Source organism: Protopterus annectens, chromosome 4.part1 (genome assembly GCF_019279795.1).
Source record: "Protopterus annectens isolate FY-2018-M chromosome 4.part1, PAN1.0, whole genome shotgun sequence".
Lineage (NCBI taxonomy): Eukaryota > Metazoa > Chordata > Ceratodontiformes > Protopteridae > Protopterus > Protopterus annectens.
The window spans coordinates 116,555,639-116,575,648 of NC_056734.1; the positions used below are offsets into that span (position 1 = coordinate 116,555,639).

The 20,010-nt window shown below is 39.6% G+C and overlaps 1 protein-coding gene across 2 annotated transcripts in view; it reads left to right on the plus strand.

Moving 5' to 3' along the window:
• Window positions 1-20,010, plus strand: part of DZIP1L (DAZ interacting zinc finger protein 1 like) — a 1,070,134-nt gene that overhangs the window by 993,360 nt on the left and 56,764 nt on the right. The gene's annotated exons all lie outside the window — the stretch shown is intronic.

A 20,010-nucleotide genomic window follows, 5' to 3' on the forward strand; every position in this document is an offset into this window, starting at 1 on the left:
CTCCACAAAGAAAAGAGGCTCACAAGCAAGTTTCTCAATTACTCCAGATAGGGGCCATTCAGCCAGTCCCTGTATCAGAAAGGGGCCTAGGATTTTATTCTCGCCTGTTCCTAGTACCAAAGAAGGGGAACACGTGGAGACCAATTTTGGATTTATCTCTCCTCAACACTTTTCTGGACATTCCCAAGTTCAAGATGTTGACGTTACAACAGCTTTTACCTCTGCTGGGCAAAGATCACTGGATGGTAACTTTAGATCTCAAGGAAGCTTACCTTCATGTGCCTATAAGGCTAAGTTGCAGGAAGTATCTGCGGTTTCGAGCTGGAAATTCTCATTATCAGTTCTCTGCATTGCCCTTTGGCTTATCTACTGCCCAGAGTATTCACAAAGGTTCTGGCTCCAGTGATAGCTTACTTCAGGCTTCAAGGAATTCAAATCTATCCTTACTTGGACGACTGCCTGATTCTGGCTCAAGAAAAGGAAGACCTTCTACAGCATCTGGAACATGTTATAGCAGTGCTAAGATGCCTAGGGTATTCTGTGAACGAAATAAAGTCCAGTCTAGTACCCTCTCGAGACATGTGCTTTCTGGGTGTGAGACTGAATACAGCAGCCCAGATGGCCTTTTTAACCCCGGACAAACAAAAGAGTCTATCACTTTACTTCCATCAACTATCTCATCAGTCCGTGCTGACTGCAAGGACAGTCCTTCAAGCATTAGGGTTCATGGCATCTTGTATTCTGGTGCTTCCCAATGCCAAACTGCATATGAGGAAGCTACAATGGTATCTCAAAAATGTATGGACACAGCACTGCCAGGATTTGGACACTGTCATTCAAATAATACCTTGCCTTCAAAAAAGAATTTTTGTGGTGGGCTCAGGAATGTCACCTAAACAAGGGACTCTCTGTGACCCGGCCAGAGGCGAGTCAGATTTTAACGACAGATGCCTCGGACATTGCTTGGGAGCTCATCTAAATGGAAAGTGGATACAAGACAAGTGGCCTGCCAGACTACAGCATCTACATATCAACATGAAGGAGATGTTAGCAGTCCAGTTTGCATTAATGGCTTTCAAGGAGTTACTTCTTCCAGGGCAGGTGTTGATTCTAACAGACAACACAACTGTCATGTGGTACATCAACAAGCAAGGGGGAACACATTCTTATCCTCTATGCAGGCAAGCAATGATTTTATGGGAGACTGCGCTAAGCTTGCAACTAACTCTTCAGGCAAGGTTTCTGCCAGGAGCACAGAACTCCTTAGCAGATGTGTTAAGCAGACAAATCATGGAGCCCCACGGTGGAAACTGGATCTTCATGTATTTCAAAATTGACAGTGTCATGGGGAACTCCAGACATAGATCTGTTCGCTTCTCCACTAAACCACCAGCTGCCACAGTATTGCACAAAGGGGTTTCATCACACAGCTTGGAAAGTGGATGCTCTGTCTTTCAGTTGGAAAAACCTGCATGTGTATGCCTTTCCTCCTCTGCCTCTTCTTCCAAAGGTACTATTAAAGGTCAGACAAGACAGGCCAAGGATGATTTTGATAGCTCCAGATTGGCCTCGGCAACACTGGTACCCACTACTACGGAGTCTGGTAAGGAAGCCTCCATGGCCTTTACCTCTGATTCCTCATCTGTTATCTCAGAAGGATGGTCATCTGCTCAATGTCAAGCTTCACTCTCTTCATCTAACAGCCTGGCATATTCTGTGTTGAAACACAGCAGGTCTCAACTTCCTCAACAAGTTTTAAATGTGATTATGGAAGCTAGAAGACCTAGTACAAGGAAAGTGTACGCAGAAAAATGGAAGAGATTTTTATTTTGGAGTACAGCAAAGAATTTGCAGGTTTCTGAGCCTAATTTGAGTGTGGCTCTTCAATACCTTACTGAGTTATTGGACAAAGGTTTGTCCTTCTCTTCCATTAAGATTCATGCTGCAGCAATTTCAGCTCACTATGATTGTGACCCACCATTGTTTTCGCATCCTTTGTTCAAGCAGTTTCTTAGAGGGGCAAAGAATATAAGACCCCCACGTAGAGCTCCTACTCCTGCTTGGTATCTCAATTTTGTGTTGGAAAAACTTACTCTACAACCTTTTGAGCCTGCGGCTACTGCTGAATTGAAATACTTGTCATGGAAGACTGCTTTTCTGTTGGCTATTACTTCTGCAAGAAGGGTGTCTGAGTTGCAGGCCCTTATGGCAGTAGAGCCATTTTGATTTTCCATAAGGATAGGGTATCATTACGCACTAATCCTTCCTTTATGCCTAAGGTGGTTTCTAGTGTGGCTTTAAACCAAACTATTCATTTGCCTACTTTTTATGCAGACCCCCAAAATAAAGGGGAAAAGATTTTGCACACTTTAGATGTACACAGGCAATTGTGTTATTATTTAAGCAGGACTAAGGATTTTAGGCAGTCTCAGCAGTTGTTTGTTTCTTTTGCTTTGAGTTCACAGGGCAAGCCTGTGTCAAAACAAACTATTTCTAGGTGGATTGGCTTTTGCATTGCATTTTGTTATTCCCATCATGGCAAGGAGATTCCAGCTGGGATTAGGCCTCATTCCACTAGGGCTACTGCCACTTCAACTGCATTTCTAAGGGGGGTGGCAACTAAGGATATTTTGGAAGCAGCTACTTGGAGTTCAGTGCATACTTTCTCTAAGCATTATCACCTTCCTATCTACTCTAAGTCTAGGGCTGGTTTTGCCACAGCTGTTTTGCAAGGCATGTTGTCAGCTCCTGCTTCTTTATGATTTGCCAGCCTCCCTTACCTCTGCTTTGGGATTCTACCCAATAGTAAGGACTGCAGCAATGGGGAACGAAGAACATAGTACAGTTTTGTACCTACCATAAATGTAGATGTTCGAGGATCCCATTGCTGCAGTCCAATTTACCCTCCCTCCTTCCCCTCTGTGTTTAGGGGTGGTTGTGTAGGTGAGGTTACATGCTTATATTTTTGTATATATTCTTGTATATATTGTACATATTTTTGGTGCAGGTATTTTGGGCCTTGTCTTTTTAGGGTCTTCTGACATCTGGGGCAAGAAAAGACTGAGGATATGACGTCGGTCATGCGCATTAGTACCCTGACGTACTGACGTCAGTCTAATGCGCCCTGACTGACGTCAGCCTTATACTCTGGTATTCGGGCCGACTGGATGCGGACTATACCCCAATAGTAAGGACTGCAGCAATGGGATCCTCGAACATCTACATTTATGGTAGGTACAAAACTGTACTTTCCTCAGAGGGGCAAAAAATATAAAACCCTCATGGAAACCACTAGTCCCTGCTTGGGACCTCAACTTCGTATTGGAAAAGCTGACCCTTCCTCCCTTTGAGCCAGCTTCTTCAACAGAACTACAATACTTGTCATGGAAAACAGCCTTTCTTCTGGCCATCACCTCAGCACGCAGGGTTTCGGAGCTACAGGCCCTCATGGCTGTGCAACCATTCATCATTTTCCATCAGGACAGAGTTTCCTTACGAACCAACCCTACCTTTATGCCAAAGGTAGTATCCAGTGTAGCTTTGAATCAGACTATCCACTTACCTAGCTTTTATCCAAATCCACAAAACAAAGGGGAAAGAGTACTACATTCCTTGGACATTCACAGACAACTTTGTTATTATTTGGACAGGACAAAGCCATTCAGGAAATCCGAGCAACTCTTTGTGTCCTATGCTACAGGTGCTCAAGGAAAGGCTATTTCCAAACAGACAATTTCAAAATGGATAGCCCACTGCATACGCTTTTATTACTCATTTCATGGAAAAACTGTGCCTGCATGCATCAGATCCCACTCCACCAGGGCCACAGCTACCTCTGCAGCTTTCCTCAGGGGGGTCCCTACCAAGGACATTTTGGAAGCAGCCACTTGGAGTTCAGTGCACACTTTCTCCAAGCACTATCACCTTCCACTATACTCTAAATCTAGAGCGGGTTTTGCCACAGCAGTCTTGCAGGGCATCCTCGCTCCTCCTAGTTCCACTTAGTGCCTACCACCCTTACTTAGCTTTGGGATTCTTCCCATCTGTAATGACTGCAGCTGTATGCACGATGAACATAGTACAGTTTTGTACCTACCATAAATGTAGATGTTCGAGTGCTCATACAGCTGCAGTCCAGGTTACCCCCCCTCCGTCCCCTCTTAGGACAGGCCTTATGACAAACGCCTTATCATACAACCTATTTTGGGGTATTCTCTTATGGTGTATTTGCTTGCAACTACTGTTTTTTGATTATTCTACATTGCATGTTTGCATAACTTTATGTTTTGCCTTCCTTCTGGGGGCACCTGACATCTGGGGCAAGAAAAACTGAAGAAAATGGCTTTGGCTGCCTCTTTTGTATCCCTGCCGCACTGACGTCAGGGAAGAAGCGACGACAACTGACGCCGGACCTAGACTTTGGAATTCGGCCGACCGAGGACCCGCCTGACGGCAGGATAACCCATCTGTAATGACTGCAGCTGTATGAGCACTCAAACATCTACATTTATGGTAGGTACAAAACTGTACTTTACCAGTAGTCCTGAGTATCCACAAACCAATGGTTTAGCTTAAAGTGCTGTTCAGAATGCAAAACACTTGTTGGAGAAATCCAAGAGAGATGGTGCCAATGTTTTCCTTAACTTACTCAATCTCAGAAACATTCTTCAAGACAACTTGCTTGGTTCACCTGCTCAAAGTTTGATGTCCAGACAGACAGACACAAACAACTCTTCCAATCAGCAAACAATTGTTAATACCAAACACAAAGAACAATAGAGTAGTCAAGGCTCAACTATCGAGAAAACATCAGTCACAAAAGCTGTACTATGATAAAACCAGTGAATCCCTTTGACCATTGTTACAAGGAGAAGTTGTGAAAATGCAAACATCAAAAGGTTATGATCGTGTAGGAATCATGAAGGACATTTTTGAGGAACCGAGATCTTACATCATGCAATCTGCAAGAATGTATTACATAAGGAAATGTAGACATATGCTACCTGTCTCGGAACCAGTGCCACAACAGATTGCCTGTGCCAGTGACTTGTCAACTATTCGAATTTAAAAGAACAGTGTGTTTTATTCAAACAACTTTGATGTAAACACAGGTGTTAAGTGTTGAATGAATCCCCAGAGATCATCCCTTTTGCTAAAAACCCAGTCAGAATTTCTATGCAACTAGATCAGGTAGAATTTGCAAACCCAATCTTAAATACACAGTGACTTGGATTTGAAGTCAGTTATGTTTTGTTTAAATGTTGAAATAATGTCTAGCCCTTACATATGCCTTTGTTCTTGTATTTTGCAATGTCGAACAAAATTAAAGCAGGAGGATGTATATTAGTGTGTATATTGAACCTAGTCAGCCACTGTAACTAGACAGCACATGCATATAAGTTACAGAGCACGTGCGAGATCAGTGCAATTTTGTGTAGTCAGACAGTGTTTGTTTAAGCTTGAATGGAGATGCACTTAGAAGTAGCGAATTAGTCAGTAAGCATATGAAGTACGAAGTATATATGCAAGTTACAGCTGCGGATGTGTGCATGTATAATAAACGACTTAAATGCATACCCAGCCTCAGCGTCTCATTTGAATACACGAGACTTGCAACACCATAGTTTCAACTTCACCACCTGAGGACCTCTCATCTTATGCAGAGTCCCCAAAAGAAACAGTCCATTAACCATGATGCTCAGTTACATCCCCATCCAAGAAGAGATTCAAGCAGATTTTTCTTCATAAGCCCAAACCTTTATCTGTTCCTCCATTGTTGGAGATTGTGGATTATGTGGTTTTATGATGCATCCTTGTAGCCTGACTCTCAGATCCCTGCTCCTAGGAAACCTAATTGCTTCCACAGAGTGCTTTAATCCCATAAGTACCTGTATAAGAACTCTGTTGCAGATCTGAAGTAGTAGCTTCATATTCCAAGAGATTCAAGGGCCTATCTTCCAGAAACCCCATCAAAATGAAAAGGAGAGTAGAGCTTGCAACCAATTTTGGGAAAAAGGCATACACATCAGCTACTCTGGCCATGAAAGGCTTGAACTGCCTGCTTCATATGATTAAATACCAGGAAATCCTTGTGGATCAGATTAAACTTAAGGCAGAAGGTATTTGAGGATAGGGCGTCCGAGAAGAAGATACTAGGTATATGCAACACTAGTACCCAAGCTCCAAGCCTTCCTTGAAATGTGCCTTTGATGCTTTGGATGCATGTAGCATGGTAGCTGCCACTGGGTTAGTTATCAGGAGATATATGCTTGGCTGAGTACAAAATAAAACCACCTGATATTGCTAAAGCAGAGATCCTAGATGTTTCCCTTGCCAAGGATTTACTCTTTGGGTCCCCAGCTCAGTAGGTATTTAAAAAAAACTGGAGGAGACAATAAAGACTATGCAGATAGTGAAAGATTTTCTGCAGTGCCCCCTGCCAAGGTTCAGTAGAAACTACCCATGCAAAGTCTGGCCCTTTCCTGCCAAAAAGATTAAAGGTAAGAGTGGCGCATGAAAGAAAGACAAATACCCAAATAAAGTCAAGCTGACCTCAGATCCAGGCCTGGTTGGTCCCAGCAGGAATCATCTCTGACTCAGCAGGGCATGGCCCTGCCCCCCTTCCACAAAAAATCCCAACCCAACCCCACTCTTCACCTTGTCTTAGCCAGAAAGAATAAGTGGCTGGCTTTCCCATTTTTACCCCAACTTGCTCAGTATTACCCAAGCCAAGTGGGTATTAAACTTGGTAATGTCATGATACAATTCACAAAAATTCCAACCTTTTCAGGCATGCCATCAGTATCAAAGGACCAACAGCAGCTGGCACAGGCTCATATTCAAAATCTATTTGCACAGGGATCCATAACATCTCTACCAAACAAGCTAATGTGAACAGGCTTCTATTCCCAACTGTTCCAGGTCCCAATAAAGGATAGTTCATGGAGGTCTGTCATAGATCTCTCACAATTAAAACATTTTTTCTGCTGTTCACAAAGTTCAGAACCCTCACTCTGTAGAATCTTCTTCCCATGATTCTCCCAAAAGCCATCATGGTCACATTAGACCCGAAGGATGTTTTCATCTATATCCCCATAGCTCAGGAACACAGGTAGTTCGTACTTTTAAAGAGAGGAGGTTGTCAGTACCAGTTTTATGCCTTATTTAGCTTGTCCGCTTCTCCTAGAGTCTTTACAAAATGTCTGGCCCCAGTGCTTGCCTTCTGTAGGTCAAAGGACATCCACATTTATCTGCTCAACAAACTTATTTAGGCTTCCTCTCTGAATGAGATGCAGGTATCTCTCTAGCTGACCATGGATAGCTTTTCCAAGGTAGAGTTCTTCCTCAGCTTCCAGAAATTCCACCTCCAACCCTTCTTAAGGATACATTTTTTAGGAGGAGAACTATATTCCAGGGACCAGAAACCTTCCTTTCCCTACAACAATGGCCTGTTACTATCACAATGCTTTTGGGAAATATCAGAATGGGCTACAATTTCAGACAGGGAATTCCTAAGGGTTCTCTGGTTCATGGCACCATGTGAACTGATTACTCTGCCTCACCAGACTACATAAGAGGAAACTACAGTGGTACCTAAAAGAATGTTGTTGTCACCATCAACATTCCCTGCAACCCCCCATTCCTCTTCTACCCTGGATAAAGATGAAGTTCCAGTGGTGGATGCAAGCATTTAGAACCAACCAAGAGTTCTTTTTGGCTGCCCTTGGGCAACCCTAATAATAATTGTTTCAGAACTAGCATAGGTGTCCCATTCAGGGGAGGTAACTCTGTAGGGTACCTGGGAAAGTGGATTCTGACAAAAACACCATAAATGTCAAACATTTGTTCGCAGTCCAGAGGGCATTGGTGCATTCAGAACTTTATGGCAACCAAGTACCTTTCTCATAAGAACAGACAGTACCACAGTGATGTGACACTTAAGTAAGGAGGCACCAGCTTATACCCCTTGTACAGGCTGGCCATGCAGGTTTTTGAAAGAGCACAAGGGAAAGGTCTAACTCATCTGGATTAGTATCTTCCATGGCAGGAAAATAATCTTGTAGGCACTCAGCAGGACAAGTTTTGACCCAAATGATTGGATGTTGAAGGAAGTGTTCCTTCAATTAATTCACATGTAAAATTTACCAGAAATAGATCTTTTTGTTTCACTTCAAAACAGGCAACTCAAGAAATTTGTGCAAGGAATCTAGAGAAGGGAGAATGGAAGACAGATGTCTTCTTCCCATGGATGGGTTGATTTCTGTATGTTTTTCCTCCCTTACCCCTAATCTCCAGGGTACTGCAGAAAGTCAAGAAGGACAAGCCAAAAGTGATCCCAGTGACTCTCATGTGGCCTAGGCAGCACTGGTTCTCCTTACTGCTGACCATGGCCAAGGAAGAAACATGATGCACACAGTAAAGGTTGACCTCCTCACCCAGAACAAAGGGTCCACAATACATCCTCACTTGACCACACTGAAGCTGGCAGGGTAGACAGTCTAGTACTCATCCCTGCCAGACATTTGTTTTCATAGGATGGACGACTCATCCTAAAAGGGGCTAGGAGATGTAGCACCAGGAAGCCTTATACCTTTAAATGGACTTGATTCTCCCACTGGTGCATTAACAGATGGCAGTAACCATTCCAAGCCAGGCTTTCACTAGACTTTAGCTGCCTCTCATAACTTTACAAGAAAGGACCATCATATACATCTTTTAAAATTACCTCCTCAACCATCTCCACTTGCCTACCTCTGACCAACCCCTGTCTTCTACCATCAGTCTATAAAACAGTTATTTAAAGGAATTCTAAAACTGAAATCACACAGAAAAGAACTAGCTCCCCCTTGAGACCACAGTTTTGTGATCAGAAAATACCCTCCCTTGCTTTGAACATGCTGCTTCAGCTTATGTTAAAAGTCTCACCTGGGAAACACTAACTTCTGCTAGGCCTGTCTTAGAACTCCAAACCCTGAGGTTTAGAGAACTGTCTTTGATCTTCTAAAAGTCAAAAATGAGCAAACAAACTTGTAAAAATGTGTAGAAACAGGCAACCTGATGTCCAGATAGTCAATACTAACCACAGGAAACAAAGTCCAAGTTTTTTCTTTAACGTAAAAGTATTTTATTTTTCAAAAAGACAACGTTTTCGCCGTGACCCCTGTCACAGCTTCCTCAGAAGAAGACAAGTAAAACAGCTAAACTGGTCTGTTCAAATACTCAGTTAACAGGAAGTGACAAATAATTGCACTTCCTGCACTAATTTGACTCAATAAAAATAATGAATAAAATCATGAATAATCATAAAACTCCATTGAATTATCTATAAATATTGTATGATAAAAGACAACATAAAAATGTTCTTACTAGTGCATTTACATTAACATTGTAAAAATTATGCATTAAACACACAAAATAATGTACATATAGGCATTACCTAAAGTAGCTCCTTAGTTTAAGAACACATGAAATGTTACAGTTCTCATTGAGGCCATCTAGCCTAAATGCATCTAAATTCAACTGCCATAAAAGTTCGACACACTCAAGAACTATCTGAAAGGGGCCTCCCCTATCGGTTAAAGGTACTTGATCAATACCCATAAAACAAAAAGAGTGGTCAGGGTTACTGCTAACATGTTTTGCTAAGGCATTCTCTAAAAGAGGTTTTTTTATGGCATAAAGGTGCTGGTATATTCTCTCTCTTAGTTTACGATTGGTTTTTCCTATGTAAAAGGAAGGGCAGGAATTACACAAAGCAATGTACACCACTGACTTTGAATCACAAGTAATCCTCTGCTTAATGTTGTATTTTTATTCCTAACTATAAAGGAATTTCCAGTTCTCATCACTTTACACATGTTGCAGCATCCACATTTAAATGAACCTCTAGGTCTTATGTGACCATAAGTGTTAGAAGTATGCTGTAAAAGTTCTTTCAAATTATTACTTCTCCTGTAAATTACATAGGGCGCTGACCTAACTTGTCAATCAAGTTAACGGAATTAATAACTAGTGGCCAGTTTTTAAGATAATGGCCCAAATTCCTGTTGAATTCAAGTTAAATTGGGTTATAAAACTTAAAGAAAAGTTTCTCTGCTGATTTAGTAAGGAATTTTGGTGTGCTAATTCATTATCATTAGTAGACCTACCTACATTAGATTGATCAAGTAGTGGTTTATACAACCCCTTTGTTCTTTTAGTGTCAACTTCATTTATAAGCCCTTCTAAAAGAGGGACAGGGTATCCGCGGTTTATAAACATACCTTTCAAAAATTGGCACTCAGCTTTAAAATCGCTGTAAGTGCTACACATCCTGCCTGCACGTACCAGTTGTGGATGTAGACTAGTGCAGGAAAGAGTTGCAGTACGTCTGTTTCCTGAAAATGCCAGACAAATAAGTCTCTTCATCTACTTCTTTAGTTAGTCTCACGTCTAAGTAGTCTGTTTCTATTGTTGAAAACCTATAAGTAAATTTTAACCATTGTGTAGAATTGTTCAAATAGTCTACAAAGAGTTTTGCTTCAACTTCATTCCCTTTAAAAAGGATAAATATGTCGTCCAAAAACCTAGTGTAATATTTTATCTTCTGCATTACAGTTTCATTAGATAGTATATAAAGGTTTTCCCAAAAGGCTACAAACAGGTTAGCCACACTGGCTCCAAGGGAGCCCATGGCTATTCCACATTTTTGTAAATAGAATTTATGTTCAAAAACAAAAAAGTTTGATGACAGTACTATGCTCAACAGTTCTGTTACAACGTCAATCTCCACTTGTGGTGCATTTAAGTCTTTAAGAAGCAGTTGAATCCATTCAACTGCCTCATTGTGAGGGATGGATGTATATAAATCAATGACATCCACAGTCAAAAAGTTACACTCAAGGTCAAACTTAATACTGTTGATATCACGTAAGAAAGACCAGGAGTCTTTGCAAATAGTAGGTATTTTCTTTACATATTTTGATAGAATACTATCTATCAATTTTGAACAGGGGTAGGTCATAGAAGACCTACCATCTATTAATGCCCTCATGGGAGGATTCTTTTGGTCTTTGTGTATCTTGGGTATTCCGAACATTACAGGTAACTTTGGCTGAATAAAAGAGAGAATATACCAGCACCTTTATGCCATAAAAAAACCTCTTTTAGAGAATGCCTTAGCAAAACATGTTAGCAGTAACCCTGACCACTCTTTTTGTTTTATGGGTATTGATCAAGTACCTTTAACCGATAGGGGAGGCCCCTTTCAGATAGTTCTTGAGTGTGTCGAACTTTTATGGCAGTTGAATTTAGATGCATTTAGGCTAGATGGCCTCAATGAGAACTGTAACATTTCATGTGTTCTTAAACTAAGGAGCTACTTTAGGTAATGCCTATATGTACATTATTTTGTGTGTTTAATGCATAATTTTTTACAATGTTAATGTAAATGCACTAGTAAGAACATTTTTATGTTGTCTTTTATCATACAATATTTATAGATAATTCAATGGAGTTTTATGATTATTCATGATTTTATTCATTATTTTTATTGAGTCAAATTAGTGCAGGAAGTGCAATTATTTGTCACTTCCTGTTAACTGAGTATTTGAACAGACCAGTTTAGCTGTTTTACTTGTCTTCTTCTGAGGAAGCTGTGACAGGGTCACGGCGAAAACGTTGTCTTTGAAAAATAAAATACTTTTACGTTAAAGAAGAAACTTGGACTTTGTTTCCTGTGGTTAGTATTGACTATCTGGACATCAGGTTGCCTGTTTCTACACATTTTACAAGTTTGTTTGCTCATTTTTGACTGTTTGTTGATTGCCATGGATTCAGGCACTCCTGCCAGTCCTGTTAGTCCTAACCTTTGTCTAACAGCTACTTTTGAAAAATCAAGTGAAACAGACTTATTCTCTTTATTGGCTTCCATCTCACAAAAATTGGAAGCTTTACATGTTCGTATGGATGTTTTAGAGCAACTTCCAACTTTTACAGAAAAGAAAAGTCTGAAACTATTGCAAACCAGAATGTTGTTTCAGTTTCTGACTCGGAAGGATCTGCTACGTTACTTCCTGCAGCACAACAGCTTAGAGGACTGCCTCCTCGACCAAATAAACAACAGGCAGGAAGTTCTGTTGTTCAAAACGCTACTGCTTCTACCAGTAGGAAACGGACTTGTTTCCTTCAACTCCATGCATCTTCGGATCCCTTCTACTAGTCATGCTGTAGGAACTAATGCTAATCCAATTACACCACCAGCATCTAACTTAAATGAGGAGCATAGGACGGAGCCAGTGGAGGGGCCTTGAACCTTGAACGACTGGATTAATAAAGAGAACCCGTTTTCGTTTTTGTCAGGCGCTAACACTGGGTCAACTGCCAGCTCTTTTCCTGTTCAAGAAAACGACAACAACTGGTTTAGTGACCGTTTAAAGGTACTTGACATTAAGTTGCTTAAATTAAAAAAACTGCAGCTGGAAGCTGCTTATTTTAAGCAATGTTTAAATGAGAAACTGGTTCCAAAAGGCCTTAGGAACAACTTCACTCCTTCTGGACTACTGTTGGACCAAGTGTATTTTTCAGAATTGAAATGTTTGTTTCAGGAACAGGGGTTGCAATTGCTAAACGTGATAGTTAAACATTATGATATGCATATCTTGTCTCTTATTTCTGAAGTGAATGTTTTGGATGAAGAAATCAAAATTAATACTTCTTTTTGCAGTTTAAATATGACTACGACCGTATTTTTCTAGCATTGATGCATTGTTACTTAAATTAAAAATTAACAAAAATAAGAAGTTAGCAAGGGATAGAACAGCTTATTTTTCTAACCAAGCATATTCCCATTTGAACATTCCAAGTGCAGGGTCCAATACTGTTGGTTTAAATGGGCCTTCTACTTCTGTTAATGCTGAATTAATTTCGTTGGAAGGTGAAAATGGTGAACACCTTACTAATACACCTAGACAGGAAGTTAGAAGAAGTAATAGGTTAAAAGGGTCCACTGCTGTTAACTACAATTATAAGAACCAAAGAGGACCAGGGAGAACTGACCAGAATAAGCAGGTTCCTTTAGAGCTCCCTAATGATAAAGTTTTTTTAGGGAATCAACAGAAGAAACAAGGGGAATGTGTATTGGAGGAAGCGTTAACAGACAATGTTTCTCCCACAGGTCCGAGGGATTTTTTGCAAGGCCCTGTTATATATACTAACATAAGGAAAGACTTTACTATCTCTAACTTTTCATCTTTGGAACTAGATTCTGACTTAGTTGAATTGTTAGCTCTTGGATACACTTTTATTCCAAGTACCTATGGAAGTTTAGCTAAAGTTTTGATTGATCTGAAATGCTACATATGAGTTAAATTTAAAATTATATTTTAACAATGAAACAACAAATGTTAATGACAAATTGAAACTGACTAGCGTTTTAACCCTCCTACACAACAAAATTTATTACTATTTGAACAAATGTGTGAATTAGATATAAGACATCTGTTTTCTACACAAAAATCAAGTAGTACTTTGAATGAGATGAATATTTCACTTGCACAACGTGAATGGCTAAAAAACCTGGGCTCTTTAACTGTCAGGTTTTTGAAACCTGACAAAGGAGGGGGCTTGGTAGTGTTCGACAACGTTCAATACACAGAAAAAATGATGCAAGTGTTATCATCTGATGCCTATGTTACTTCTTCCCTTAATGAGATTAATGTAGTTCAAGGTCGTACCCGTGGGTATTTCCGTGACCTTTTCCTAGCAGGCAAAATAGACTTAGAGACATACAACTATATTGACATTATTCAGCCAAAGTTGCCTGTAATGTTGAATACCCAAGATACACAAAGACCAAAAGAATCCTCCCATGAGGGCATTAATAGATGGTAGGTCTTCTATGACCTACCCCTGTTCAAAATTGATAGATAGTATTCTATCAAAATATGTAAAGAAAATACCTACTATTTGCAAAGACTCCTGGTCTTTCTTACGTGATATCAACAGTATTAAGTTTGACCTTGAGTGTAACTTTTGACTGTGGATGTCATTGATTTATATACATCCATCCCTCACAATGAGGCAGTTGAATGGATTCAACTGCTTCTTAAAGACTTAAATGCACCACAAGTGGAGATTGACGTTGTAACAGAACTGTTGAGCATAGTACTGTCATCAAACTTTTTTGTTTTTGAACATAAATTCTATTTACAAAAATGTGGAATAGCCATGGGCTCCCCTTGCGGAGCCAGTGTGGCTAACCTGTTTGTAGCCTTTTGGGAAAACCTTTATATACTATCTAATGAAACTGTAATGCAGAAGATAAAATATTACACTAGGTTTTTGGACGACATATTTATCCTTTTTAAAGGGAATGAAGTTGAAGCAAAACTCTTTGTAGACTATTTGAACAATTCTACACAATGGTTAAAATTTACTTATAGGTTTTCAACAATAGAAACAGACTACTTAGACGTGAGACTAACTAAAGAAGTAGATGAAGAGATTTATTTGTCTGGCATTTTCAGGAAACAGACGTACTGCAACTCTTTCCTGCACTACACTAGTCTACATCCACCTAGGCAGAAAAATCTATTGTCAAAGGACAACTGGTAATGCGTGCAGGCAGGATGTGTAGCACTTACAGCGATTTTAAAGCTGAGTGCCAATTTTTGAAAGGTATGTTTATAAACCGCGGATACCCTGTCCCTCTTTTAGAAGGGCTTATAAATGAAGTTGACACTAAAAGAACAAAGGGGTTGTATAAACCACTACTTGATCAATCTAATGTAGGTAGGTCTACTAATGATAATGAATTAGCACACCAAAATTCCTTACTAAATCAGCAGAGAAACTTTTCTTTAAGTTTTATAACCCAATTTAACTTGAATTCAACAGGAATTTGGGCCATTATCTTAAAAAACTGGCCACTAGTTATTAATTCCGTTAACTTGATTGACAAGTTAGGTCAGCGCCCTATGTAATTTACAGGAGAAGTAATAATTTGAAAGAACTTTTACAGCATACTTCTAACACTTATGGTCACATAAGACCTAGAGGTTCATTTAAATGTGGATGCTGCAACATGTGTAAAGTGATGAGAACTGGAAATTCCTTTATAGTTAGGAATAAAAAATACAACATTAAGCAGAGGATTACTTGTGATTCAAAGTCAGTGGTGTACATTGCTTTGTGTAATTCCTGCCCTTCCTTTTACATAGGAAAAACCAATCGTAAACTAAAAGAGAGAATATACCAGCACCTTTATGCCATAAAAACCTCTTTTAGAGAATGCCTTAGCAAAACATGTTAGCAGTAACCCTGACCACTCTTTTTGTTTTATGGGTATTGATCAAGTACCTTTAACCGATAGGGTAGGCCCCTTTCAGATAGTTCTTGAGTGTGTCGAACTTTTATGGCAGTTGAATTTAGATGCATTTAGGCTAGATGGCCTCAATGAGAACTGTAACATTTCATGTGTTCTTAAACTAAGGAGCTACTTTAGGTAATGCCTATATGTACATTATTTTGTGTGTTTAATGCATAATTTTTACAATGTTAATGTAAATGCACTAGTAAGAACATTTTTATGTTGTCTTTTATCATACAATATTTATAGATAATTCAATGGAGTTTTATGATTATTCATGATTTTATTCATTATTTTTATTGAGTCAAATTAGTGCAGGAAGTGCAATTATTTGTCACTTCCTGTTAACTGAGTATTTGAACAGACCAGTTTAGCTGTTTTACTTGTCTTCTTCTGAGGAAGCTGTGACAGGGGTCACGGCGAAAACGTTGTCTTTTTGAAAAATAAAATACTTTTACGTTAAAGAAGAAACTTGGACTTTGTTTCCTGATCTTCTAAAAGGATAGGGTTATACTTGGTACTTAATCCCAACTTCATGCCCAAAGTGGTGTTTGAACTTTTCCATAACCAAAGTGTTAACCTTTCTATTTTCTTTCCATGTCCTCAAAAATAAAGGTGAAAAAAACTGTGCATTCCTCTGGATTTGTGCAGGCAACTCGTGCTTCTTTCTGGATGAAACAAAGCTTTATGGAAAATCTGATCAACTTGTAGCCTTTGCAAAGGGAAAGGAAGGTGAGACCTGTGAACAAAGAGGCCATATTAAAATGAATTGCAAATTGCATTGCTTTCTACTACCATCACCACAGAAAGCCAACATCTCAAATACTCAGGGCACACCCCACTAGGGCAATGGCTATTACCATTGTCTTCCTTAGGGGTCCTCATCAGAGTTTTGGAGACAGCCACTTAGACTTCTGTGCATATGTTCTCCAACCAACTATTGTAACTTAGGAGTTGCTTCCAGGGCCAGGGTAGGCTTTGTTTCAGCCATCCTTCAGGGGCTGATTTTACCTGGTCCAGCTTCTAGCAAGCCTGCCAACTCTTTCTACCTTTGGGAATCCTCCCAAGAGTTATTACTACAACAGTGAACTTCGAAGAACGTAATATAGTTGTGTTAAGCACTTACCATAAATGTAGATGTTCAAGTAGTTTCACTGTTGCAGTACCATTCTCACCCTCCAGCTCCCTTTCTTTCTTCTCCTAAGATTGGGTGGGAACCCTTTCCACTCTGTCCTTCTCTCACTCCCATATTAAGGCTCCCTTCCTGTTTCTTCTGTTGTGGTCTTTGGACATATCTGAACAAGTTGTGATCCTGTTTATCTTGGAGAAGTGTGATTCTGAACAAGAAAGACCTAAAGGTGGTGCCAGTTGATGACCCTCTACAGCACCAACGTCCTGATGTCAGATGGGAAGAATTCCACCATGCTGTGGGGAAGATAAAAATCTCTGTTATTTGGGATGTCCTCAAGCTTTTGCAAGGCAGGAATTCCCCAAGAGTTATTAATGAAAAAATGAAGCTTCTTGTACATCTACATTTTTATGTTTAGTACCTAACACAGATGTACTTTCTGACATTTCCTGAATGCAGCAGTAATTACTGGCGGTTGTCCAGTTTAGAAGTTTACTGTAATTAACACTGACCAAATTTGCTTTCCTGTGTATAGCCATAAGATTTACCAAGTTAAAGGATGAGCTGTAACACTGACTGCTCTCGTCTGCAACATCATTCATTCACTAACTTCATAAAGGCTGGTTCTTGCAAGTTATTAACAAAAGAAGTTGCTGACTTGGTGAAGATGTAGGCATGCAGAGTCTGTTCTCTTTCATAAAGGTTGAACATAAAAGGTAGGATTACTCTTTGTCAGAACTGTTTTGAGACAGTCATTTAAAAGTAGAGTCCAGAGCTTTTAATTCTTGGGCCATTTATATGCATCTGTAAAAGCTTACATGAGCACTTCATGAATGAAGTTATTAAATGAATGAATTTGTGGCACTGATTGTCATTGTCTGCAGTTTCATTCATCCGGTAATGTCATTAGTACATGTATAAAAATATGTAAATTAACGTGTCTTTAATCCACTGAGTACGTTTTGCAGATAAATTAAATCCTGAAAAGAATGATCTCTAAGCAGGCATCTTTGACCTTATAGAAAATTATAAATGTGGCTAAAAGATACATACTTATAAGTTCAGTCATGAAGTGTCAGTTAAAAGTGACTTGTAGGCCACATTTGGCTTGTGTGCCACCAGGTAACTAGCTCTAGTATACCTCTTATCAAACATTTATTACATTGTACGCTCATTCATATCCCTTGTCTTTCCCCTTTTAGGGAGTTATGAAACTTGCCTTCCTTTACCCTTTTGGGGAATGCTGTGTTTGTTGCCCTTCCTGTACCTCCTCTTCCTAGCCCTCCTCCTTTCCTGGGCTTTGAATTCCACCATAATGAGAAATGGTGTGTTAGTTTGCTAAGGCAATCTTTATGGATGCTTCTGGGCAGTGGAACTCTTTTCCCAGCAGATCCTGGTATCATCATCACCACCACCACCTGTCATGTCTTCATCTGGAAAACACTTGCTGAACGTGAGAAAATGCACATACACAGGAGTACCTACTATGTATATTCTGTGACCTGTTGCTGCAGTCCTCACTGACAGAGAAGTCTTTTCACAGAGGCTGAATTTGACAAAAGATTGGCTGTATAAATAAGGTAAATGTTTGCACTGTTTATTGAATAGACAATTGAATGGCCTTAGCCATTTCAAGGTCACAGTGAAGCCAGAATCTGTCCCAGCATTTATTGGGCATATGGGAAAAAAAAGTCAATCCACGAGGGGAGAGTACTGTATAGTAGGATGTACTCGCACACGTATGCATGCTCACACACACATACATATTACATGTGGCACACACATCTGTAAATAGTTTGGAAGACTGCCAGTACGTTTACTGCGTATTTTTGAGATGTGGGAGGAAACAGGAGCATCCGGTAGAAACCTACATGTATGCAGGGAAATTGTGCAGACTTCACATAAAAGGCATCTCGGTCTCTCTAATCCAGTGTGCTTTATTTTATGTTTTTTAATCCTGGAATTTGACCATAAGGATGTAGGTTACGTGATGAAAAGATACTTTGTTGTATGCAATTTTGACTGAAAAGAAAAAAGCTCTTATAACAAAATCTCTTTTTTCTGGTAGGATGCAAATATCATTACATACGTTTGCAGGAGGTTTTGTATTTGTTATCTTGGACTTAAAATAATCCACTCTGGGATCATTGCATCTTGGAGTAAGAGAAAATCTTCCCTAGCAGTCACCACAGTTGAAGTGTGTGTGTGTTTGATTAGCTGGCCAAAAGCAGCAGCTTGCATAAGCAGTATTCATTTAGTTACCCTACTGGGAACTGCGGTTATCTTTTTGTGTTGTACAATTTTAGGCTGCTTGTTTGATTTTTTTTTTTTCTTCATTGCTTTGACTGTTATACATATGTTTATTCTGGAATTTAGGTTGATATCTTATTACTCACTCCATATGTAGTAGGTGTGTCACAACCTGGGTTTCCCCCAGTAAAAAGAACACTTGGCTTATTCAGACTTTCCTGTCAACAAAAGAGTCTCTGTCAGGAAAGGTGTTTACTGTTGTCGAATGTTGAAATTCTTCATAATGTTTTAGTTTGCTTCCTCTGTTTCCTCCTATACTTAACAAGTCAGAATTATGCCTTTCAACTGTCCAAATATTTGCAGAATGTCCAGATTTTTGCCTCTTATTTTGGTCTGTTGCTCATAAAATTTGTGGTTTTCTGGCAAACTATTGAGGATTGAATTCACTAAATAATACTAAACAATAACATATATGAGTTTCAGACTTCATATCCTTCAGAAAATATATAACAATGTAAAATCTGTTATTCTAGTAACTTCCTAAGTTTATAGGAGCAATGTTTAAAATCTGTCTCTATTTTTGGGCCTTTGTCTCCCCCCCCCCCCCCTTTTCTGGCTCTGTCCAGATTTCTTGTACTGAGAGGTTGAGAGGTGTATGACGTTTAGTATGCATTTTCTTTCACTGTTCTGTTTACTTTGCTCTGTTTTAGTCTGGTTTATGACAAAAGCTTATTCTTCACCCTGCTTTCTGTTTGGATTACTGTTTTCTGCCTGTATAGGTTAAATCATGCAGAATATCAATAACAGCATTTCAGTACTGGTATTTAACTGACTTTGTTGTAACTTTTATTTTGGTACTTTATCACTTCTGAACAGGCTGTGCAGTGTCCCACTTTTTTTTTTTGCAATCCAGCTGATAGTTTTTACAAGGCAGTTGATCAGGCGGATCATAAGTATCCTAGCCACTGCATTTCTCTCTACTTGCTATCCATTTATTTAAAGGATTGTTGTGCCAGATCTGGGGTATGTGTACAGTTACCCATCCATTAATTTCACTTGTGTTTAAAGAGGGCAGGGAGCTACATTGTTTAATATGAAGGGGAAGTCTGTCCAGGAGGAGTGGAATTTTTTTGGAAGAGGATCTATCCTACCAGCAGGATTTTTTTTATGTTGTGGAGGTCCAGGTGTCGTTTAACAGGTGTTACAGGTTTTCTGGTAGTTTGAGGCCTAGTAAGAGGACACCCTGTAAGAGTCAGTATTATAGAAACATGAGAAAGACATTTGA